The following is a 10,186-nucleotide window of genomic DNA, read 5'->3' on the forward strand; positions in this document are numbered from 1 at the left end:
AAAAAAATCACTGAAACCAAAAACAGCCTCTCACAACAGTGCCAGCTGGTACGCTGGTACAGATGGGATTCTAGAACATACATGTAGCAGAGGAAGCTGGCAGTACAAGGGACTTGCCCTCCAGGAGATAATTGTGGTTTTTTGGGGGGGTCCCCCCGGTTGTGTGCTATTTTCTAAATGAAAATGACTCCTGATAGAAAGCACATAGGGATTACATTTAAAATTTTAAAAATACAAATGAATAATCCAGAAAAAAGCATCAGCTCCCACTGCATAGTCCTTAAAGTCTCCTAATGACAGGGTGTGTGTCAGTGTGGGCGTCATATTACAATGTTGTATAGACTGCTTTTTAAAACTATTTCAGGCAAGTAAGTGAATGAATACAGGGGTGAGCAAAGGTAGGTTTACACTTTCTATGGAAAAAGACATGCAGGTTATGATTACTCTTAATAGTTTTATTTACCTATTTTTGCCTACCCTGTGTAATCAGGTGTTAAAACTTAACTGCTGTGCTGAGTTACATCAAATTGACACAGTATTTTTAGTTTTTTATTTTTATGGTTCCAATACACTTGTCTCCATTTTCCCACAACCACTTTCCCCTGCCCCACCCACCCCCACCTCCCTCCCTCAATCCTTCCCCACTTTGGCTTTGTCCATGTGTCCTTTATACATGTTCCTTGGTTTGATCCTTCCCCCTTTCCCCATTACCCCACTCCCTCTTTCCCTCTTGTTACTGTCAGTTCGTTTTTTCTTTCAATGTGGCTGGTTATATTTTTCTTGCTTGTTTTGTTGATTTGGTTCCACTTGTAGGTGAGATCATAGGGTATTTGTCTTTCACTGTCTTATTTCACTTAGCATAATGCCCTCCAGTTCCATCCATGCTGTCGTGAAGGGTAGTAGCTCTTTCTGCTGCACAGTGTTCCATTGTATAAATGTACCATGGTTTTTTGATCTACTCATTTACTGATGGACACTTAGGTCGCTTCCAGCACTTGGCTATTATAAATCGTCCTATGAACATTGGGGTGCATAGGTTCTTCTGAATTGGTATTTGGGGATTCTTAGGGTATAATCCCAGCAGTGGAATTGCTGGGTCGAAAGGCAATTCCATTTTTAGCTTTTTGAGGAAATTCCAAACTGCTTTCCACAGTGGCTGCACCAGTCTGCATTCCCACTAACAGTGTATTAGGGTTCCCTTTTCTCCACAACCTTGCCAGTACTTGTTTGTTGATTTATGATGTTTATCAGAGCCATTCTGACGGGTGTGAAGTGGTATGGTATCTCACTGTGGTTTTAATTTGCATCTCTCTGATGGCCAGTGATGCTGAGCATCCTTTCATATGTCTCTGGGCCCTGTGTATGTCCTTCTTGGAGAAGTGTCTGCCCATTTTTTGATTGGATCGTTTGTCTTCCTGGAGTGGAGTCATGTGAATTCTTTATATATTTTAGAGATCAAACCCTTGTCCAAGGTTTCATTGGCAAATATATTTTGCCATATAGTTGATTCCCTTTTCATTTTGCTGATGTTTTCTTTAGCTGTGCAGAAGTTTCTTATTTTGATGAATGTGACACCAGCACAGAAACAAGTAGATCAATGAAATAAAATGAGCATTCTAGAAACAAATGTATATATCTGTATAACAATGTAATATATGATTAAATTGCTATTTCAAATCAATGGGGAAAATAAGGCTTATTCAACATATAAGGTGCATGGGCCACTATTACTTGAATATAGAACCCTATTTCACTCATACAAAAAATATTCAGGTGAGTGAAAAATCAATATGTAAAATCTAAGGAGTTTTAGGAGAAAATACAAACTAATATTTTTCTTACCCTGAAGTGAAATACTCAAACTCAGAAGCTGTAAAATAAAATATTGACAATATGACTATATTAAACATTTAAGACTATATAGTAATATACATACGAAAAAAGTCAAAGGACAAGTAATAGAAGAGTATTTGCCACACATCTGAAAATGGATTAAGAGTTATTTTAGGAAAAAAAAATCTACAAACATTTAATCTAAAAATGGATAAAGAATACTAAAAAGTTTTTTAAAACTTTTTTAAAAATAATAAAAATAGATAAGAAATATACAAAAACAGGTTTAATTTCAACCAGTAATAAAGTAACATTTAAATACATCATTGTCACCATCAGATTAATAAGTATTAAAAATATTAGTAATATTAAGTATTGGTGACTGAAAAGAACTGAGTATTCATAGACTCTTCATCTTTAAGCAGTCCCTTTAGCATATCTTACAATGCTGGTTTGGTGGAGTTGTATTCTTTTAGTCTTCCTTTTGTCTGGGAAACTCCTTATTTTGCCTTCCATTTTAATTGAGAGCCTTGCTGGGTAGAGCAGTCTTGGTTGCAGGTCTTTGCTTTTCATGACTTGGAATTATTTCTTGCCATTCCCTTCTGGCTTGTAGTGTTTCTGTTGAGAAGTCAGTTGCTAGCTGTATCGGGGCTCCCCTGTATGTTACTACATGTTTCTCCTTTGCTGCCTTTAAGATTCTCTCAAGACAAAGTATTTTTAACCAATCCCAGTATTGGTAGATTTAGGTGTTTCCCAAATTTTTGCTATTCTAAGTAATGCTGCAATAAACTTTATCTGGTTATTTTCTAGGAGGAAATTTAAGTAATGTTGGGGTTCAATTGCGGAAAAGACAGTAGGGGGGATAACAAACAACCACACTACCCACTGATATACAACAGTCTGGGCTCAAGTAGGGACCAACTTTCCCTCACCAAGGGGTGACTAATCTTTTAACTGTTGCCAGTCTCTTTTACTGCCTACTATTTAGCTACTATGTATCAGGTATTTCACGTGATTTAATATCTAGAACAACCCATGATCATGGGAAGTATAAGAGTTGGGAATAAACGAGTATTTAAATATTAATGCCCTCACTCCAAGCAGCCATTCTGCACTCAGTGATGTCTTCATTTGTGTGTCTGACATTCTAAATTTGTTCATGTTTTGTGTTTCATGAACTGAGTATTTTATTCTCATTTGAATGTTCATTTTATATAAAATGTTAAGGATCTTAACAATTTGTCAATATTCAAACATTTGTCCCACTTTGTAATTTAACTATTTTACCACTTAGAAGCCTTGAATTGTGTAATTTGTCTCTTACAGTTTTTCTTATGCAATCTAGTGCACACCAATATATACTCAATGGATGTCCCTGTATCTTTTGAGAAGTGAAGATAGTTTAGGCTCCTGTGTACAGTTGGGAAGCTCACCAAAAAAAAAAAAAGATTTTTAAAAAATATGAATGAGAAAGTAATTTTTTCTACCCCAAAATAGTACCTGATGATAATGGGGGTGGTATCAGTCTGGTCTAAACCAGTTTATTTTTATTAAAAGTTAGACATTTTTGATAGCGTTACTTTTTTTTTTTTTTGCAGTATTTCAAAAAGTGTTTCAACTGACTACAGTTTACAGACCTCAGAATTGCATTTTTGGATGTAGGACTAAAAACAACGACTTTTATAATAATATTGTCTTTCACAATTGTGACACATATATAGACCAATTTGGATAAATGCTCTAACAAAGGATGGAATTTTTTATTTAACTTTCACATAAACTGTCACCTTATGGCCCTGGCTGGTGTGGCTCAGAGGATTGGGCACTGGCCTGCGAACTGGCAGGGCGCCAGTTCAATTCCCAGTCAGGGCACGTGCCTGGGTTTTGGGCCAGGTTTCTAGTTGGGGTCATGTGAAGGCAGACAATTGATGTATCTTTCACACATTGATGTTTCTCTCTCTCTCTCTCTTTCTCCCTCCCTTTCTCTCTCTAAAAGTAAATAAATAAAATTTTTAAAAACAATTGTCACTGCATGACAATACTTCTAAACATCTAGTGACTTTAGTTAACAATGAACAAGATTGAACCTTGAATCTAGTTCATAATCGTTGGTTATGTCTGAGCAATGACTAACCTTGGGTTAAAATCCCTAATGCTTCCTTGATTTTTTTTTTTTTTTTTGTTCTTGATGCTATTGAGCATTACCTTCTGAAAAGTCAAAGAATAAGCTTCAGTTGCTGTTGTTAATGACCCATTTTTATCAGCAGCATCAAGATAATTTCCCGACATTACTACTTGTCAGTGTATATCCAGGCTTCTGTCCTGCCTGTGATATTTATTGTGGAGGAGTATCTCATGATGTAATCAGCACAAAACAATGTCATGCTTTTGTGGGGAGACTGAATCAGTATTTAGAGAGCACTTTAATTTCTCAGTGTTGAGTTTGGTGGGTTGAGCTCTCCTAGTGGGCTGGGACCCAAGCAGTGCTGCTGCTGTGGCAAAGGTGTCATGGTTCTCTCTTGGGGACATAGTTTTGCTAGCCTCAGGTGCTTCCTAGAGGAGAGCCAGTTAAAATTAGTTGGACACTGTGTTTGCATGTGGCTGGTAAATGTAAGCGTGTATGATGTAATTTGAAAGCTCTAGTCTAGGATAACTAGCTTTTCCAGTCACTAGTGGTTTTAGTTTCTCAGAAGTGCTGTAGTGTATGTAGTGTGGTCCCCTTAATTCTTACTCTGCTTCAGAACAGGTGGCAGATTTGGGGGGAGGAAAAGATTGGTTTCACATCTTAGGGTCCAGAATGTGCTGCCCCTACCCCCACCCCAAGTATTCGGGGTTTTAGGCAGATCAACTTGTCTGAGCCTCCACCTCATCAAAGTCTAGACAACATGACCTTGGCTGCCCGCTGTGGATTCCACTGGGACGAGGTTTCTCAACCTCAGCACTATTGACAGGCTGGGTGGGAGTGTGGGGGCTGCCTCTGACTCTTCAGCCTCTGCTCCCTAGATGCTCTCATTGTGACCACCAAAAAGGATCACTGCACCTTGAGAAACCCTGCTCTAGGGAAAATGACTTTGAACCTCAAAATTAAACAGGAAGGAAGAGAAATAAATGTCTTAATGCTTTTTGGTGACCCTGCACTGTGCTCAGTGCTGTCGCTCAGGTTTTGCAGTAATCCTTAGGATATTATTTCCTGTTTTACAAGTGGAAAAATGGGGCGAAAAATCTGACCAAGTTCAAAGGGCAAATCAGAACGTGAATCTGACAGACTCCAAAGCCTCTCTTCTCTCTTTTAGCAGAGTGGTAAAAGTTACCGTGCACTGACCAAGATGTAAAAAAATCCTCATCATCATTAAAAATTTTGTGAGAGGACTCAAAATCTGTTCTCTGAAATTATTCATAAAACTCTAGTACTCCGGTGATGAGTGTGGGCAAATAAGTCACACACACAGGCCCATGAAGGACTGTTTGCTCTCATGTCCCCCCAACACTCCCTGAATTATATGCATCGTCTTTGCAATTTCAGCCTCACTGTTCACATGGGAGTACAGAGGCTCAGTTGCATTATTATATTTATAGTTCAAGTGCCTGCTGTTTCCTACTTGGGACCTTCCTGAAGATCTCAGCTGCCACTGAGAATTGACTATATGCCACCCAAAGTTTGTTAACCCATAGTGAACTTCAAATCCCATTCCTCACAGAAATTAAAGTTACATGACACAAAGATCTCTGGAAAGAGCAGAGTGGGAGAGAGAAGTCCACAGGAAGCCATTCCAGGTTTCATTTTGCTTCATGGTGGCTGGTGGTCTTCACAGGCCAGTGGGACCAACTCTGGACTAGAGTGCACACAGAGCACGTGCCTGGTAAGGTGCGTCAGTTCCTACACAAGCTAATAACACCACTTTGTTTCAAGAGGAGAGATCGGGGTGGCATGGTGATTTTGTCAACCAAGCACAGCAGCCACTCAGACTAAGGCTATTCTTCGGCTGTTGCCAAGGGAGTCCTGAGCTTGTTGAAGAGTGAAAAAGGGTCCCTGCTGATGGTGATGAGCCCCTTCTCAGAAGAAAAGAGGTGGTGGAGCAGGGCTGTGACATCCAGTGGGGAAGGAGTGACATCCAGTGGGGAAGGAGTGACATCCAGTGGGGAAGGAGTGACACCCAGGGGTCACTGGGCACCCCATAACTTGTTTTTCTTGCCACAGCAGCACCCCCAACCTTCTACCCTCAAATGTACAAGTGTGTGCACACACCACACAGCTCATCTCATGTCACATGTACTACATGTACACACACACACACTTCCCCACACACACCATCCAATGGGGTCATTCCCAGCCCACTATCAGGCTCCATGATGGGTAAGAAAAATACCTCCTACATCTTCCTTGCAATGTTGCTTTGCTGTTGTTTAGGAAAACTAAACCAGTAATTCAAAATTTTTAAGTCTTTCCTCTGATGATAGTAAAGATGCACACTAATGGCATCTTTCTTTAGGAGAGTCTCCATGACAACAGGGAGAAGTGAAAGGGGAGCTGTGTTTCAGGATGGGTGGTAGGGGAAGATGCCTTAAGTGAAACCAGCCTAATTATTTCTGACTAGCACCTAAACCACAAAATGTCTGGAGACTGAGAAGGGAGGGCAGGCCCTGGTTTCACTTGAGCTCAGAAAGGGCAGGGATGGCGTGAGGGATGGCAGACAGGGGATGACCTTAGGAAGGCACTCGGGAGTAGTCTGGATTCCGATAAGGACAGACTAACCTCCAAGGTCTAGAAGAATGATCTTGCCTCATCCTGAATCTCAGAGGGACCTGGCCAAGCTTCTAGAAGCTGTAGCCAGCCTCCCCTGAGCACTTGGAATGGTGAAAAGACCCTGGTCTCTCCTTAATGTATCCCCACCTTTTACCAAAGGATCCCAAAGAGGCAAACAAATCATGCAATGAGGGCTAGCCCAGCAGGGCTCCTTTGAGTCACCCTACACAGGAAGAGAGGAGACAGTCCTGGCCCTCTAACACCACTGATTAGAGACCAGGATCTTGACTAGACTTCCTTACTCATGTCTGGGTCACTCACTCCAGGCTTGGCAGCCCCCTGGTGGTAAGAATTGGGTAGGCAGGGGAAGGCCCTGCTCATGCTCAGAGCCTGTAGTAACCCCAGCTCAGCTCACCAGAGCTTTTGGAGGGACTATCCACATCTCAGCTAACAATGAAATGCTACCTTGGCTCCTTTTGCCATTGTTCCTTGTTACTTGTCTCCCTTGGAGATCTCACCTGGGAGAGGGGGTTATTGGCAAGACAGATTCAGACTCTTCTGGGACCCCTGCTCCAAATCTCATCCAGTCTCACCCTTCTTGCCACCTTCCCACCCACACTCTCCTCACTGACAGCCAGCAAGGCCTCATGCTGTCCTTTAGGTATGAAGGGAAAAAGGGCAGGTACAGGATCCCAGAGATGTCAGTCTCAGACTTGGCTCTGCCATCTTCTTGCTAATACATTTGAATATGTTACCTCTTTGTTATGGACTGAATGTCGGCACCCAAATTTATGTGTTGAAGTCCTAATCCCAATATGATGGTATTTGGAGGTAGGGTCTTTGTGGGTGATTAAGTTCAGATGGAGCCATAAGAGTGAAGCCCCATGATAGAATTAGCTGCGGCTCTCTGCCATGTGAGGACACAGCCAGAAGGCCACTGCCGGCTGAATTGACAGCATCTTGATCTCAGAACTGTGAGGAATAAATGTCTGTTGCTTAAGCACCCAAGCCTGTGGTATTTTGTTACAGCAGCTGAGCTGACAAGCGCAATCCCTGTGCCTTGGTTTCCTGGTATGTTCGTCAGAGGGAGCCAGCCAGCTCCTAGGCTTCCTAGTGGTGAGACCTGGAGCTGGGAGAAATCCTGAGTACCAGTTTCCTCACCTGTAAATTGAGAGGCATAGTGTCTATCTCATAGGATCTTTGGGATGGGGAGCTGAAAGCAGAAATGTGGGAGCTCTTTAAAAACTTTAAAGCAGAAGTTGACTGTTAAATAACAGACTTCTATAGAGGAAGGTGAGTGGAGCCTACCCTAATCAGATTTGTCATAGGTAAAACAGCATTTCCCCACAGTAGGTTTCTTAGAACACTCATCCTGCCACTTGCACCTTGAGAAAGGGGTTCTCTGGTCAACCAAGTTTGGGAAATTGATCTTTTCCTGGGGCTTACCAGAAACTCAGGAAGAGTAGGGTAAGCAGGCCCATTTAACTGCCTTGAATCCAGCATTTTCCATACTTATTTCTTCAGAGAACTGAAAGTAATGGTTGGACCCGTCCCTGTGCCTGTCCTGACGGAGAGAAGAGCAGGTAAGAAGAACAGGATTCTGGTTGTGGACGTGGGAGTGGGGAGGGGCAGAAAGAAGAGCCGGGTCAGAAAAGAGTCGGGCCCTTCCTTGCTTTCCCTGATTCAGTTCTTTCAATAAGGCAGGACTGATTGGAGGTGGCACCTCCAGAGGTACCTGAAATCTGCTTGGCATGACTTATAAGATGGGTTTTGTTTTGAATGCCACTAGCTTCATATAATGGCATTAGTTCCTCAAGGGATTAGTTCATAGAGGAAACATTGTCCTCAGCAAAGCAGCATGAATGTAGAGCTCTCAGTTTAAAATTGTGCCAAGTAGGCAGGCTAGGACCCCAGGGATTAAACTCTAAATGTTATGGTTCAAAAATCAGGGATTAAAAATGAATACCTCATTAAAATAGAGATAAATCCACTGTTTATGGTTTATATAAAGCATGGTGGACAAGTTAGGCTGATGGTTTAGTAGGCTCAGAGATCCAGAGACGGAGAGACTCCCTTGATCTTTTGGGAAAACAAGCTGTTCCCGCCTCCCATGGCTGAGGAAATTAAGGCTCAGAGCATGAAGATGGGCTCTGGACCATCAACCAGTTAGTGGCAGAGCTGGGACCAGTTCTTTTCTGTGCCTCTGGAGCCTGGATTCAGTGGGAAAGAGAAAACTCAGAATCAAATCCCGGTGAAGAAGGAGGGAAGGAAGGACAATGGAAGGAAGGAAGGAAGGAAAGGGAATAAGGAAGGGAGGGAGGGAGGAGGAAGGAAAGAAGGAAGGAAGGGAGGGAGTGAGGCTTAATCTGATAGTCTCAGGCCATGGGAACAAGTTATCTGATCTTAGGGGACATGCAGAGGTTTGTCTGAGTACCTCGAACCCTCTGCATCTCTTGGTTGATGGCAGGGCCTGGACACCTTGTGGCTCCAGAGCAGCTGCCATTTTTAAAGGGATCAGGCCCCCGCCCTCCATTGGTTGGGCCAAGATAAGCACTGACTCAGGGTACAGCAGCAAGCCCCCTTGCTAGTGGCACTTAGAACCCCAGAGAACTAGAAGTCAGTCTCTCTGTGGAGCTCAAGCTACAAATTAAACTCGGAAATGGTTGTGGCCATGTTTCCTGCAACATGGACAGAACTGGTCCACAGGCCACAGGTAGAAGAACAGTCCTGATAGTTTAAAGTTCCTGGTCACAGTTTTTCCCACAGTTCCATGAGCAGATGTATCTCTCATTTTGCCTAATCCTGTTAACTTGGGTTTCCTCACTGATGTGGGGCTTTTCCAAGAGTGCCAGCTGGAGATGCTAAGGTCTGGACTCACGGCTGGGTGGGTCAGAAAAATCTCAGGGGAAAATCAGGCAACCTAACCAGAAAGCAGAGCAACTTCTCCCTCCTGAGCTGTTGGAGGCACTGCTGTGTGGAATGTCTATCATGGGGGAGTCAGGGATCAGGGGTTCAGGCTCCTAAAAAGTGCCCGGTGAGGATCCACCATCCTTGGCACAGGGCATTCAGTCAGGAGCACTGAGGCCACAGGGGCCTTGAGTGTGAGATTGAAGGACTCTGATACGTGAAAGGGGCAAGATCACCCTTAATATTTGGGAGATCCTGGGCAAGAGAACAAATGAAAACCCAGTCTTCCAAAGTGAACTATCAAGTTAACAAAGTGTTAAATACAGCAGTTAACATGGTGGGTGTTCTACCATCCTACTCTGGTCACCCTACAGGGCCTTGGTAGGCCAGTTTGGGTGCAGAATTTTTGGAGTCCTCATAGTTCCCAGGTGAATAAGATTCCCTACGTTCAGCTGCCCCCTTCCTTTTCCACTCCTAGTTTCTTCTTGCACCACAGGGAGCCTTCCTGTGCATACGCATGTGCACCTCCCACCAGGATGTCCAATATCTATCCAAACTTCAGCAAATCCCTCCCCCTTAACTACCTCACTGTGGTGGGACTGCTTGGATGGAGGGATCAGGAGAATGATGCATAGGCTCTGGACACAGCCTCTGCAGGTCCTACAGTGTGGACTAGAAAGGGATGGACACTGCACTCTAATC

This window comes from Pteronotus mesoamericanus, unplaced genomic scaffold, assembly GCF_021234165.1.
Source record: "Pteronotus mesoamericanus isolate MK-2021 breed Mesoamerican mustached bat unplaced genomic scaffold, CSHL_Meso_final contig_41, whole genome shotgun sequence".
Taxonomy (NCBI): Eukaryota; Metazoa; Chordata; class Mammalia; order Chiroptera; family Mormoopidae; genus Pteronotus; species Pteronotus mesoamericanus.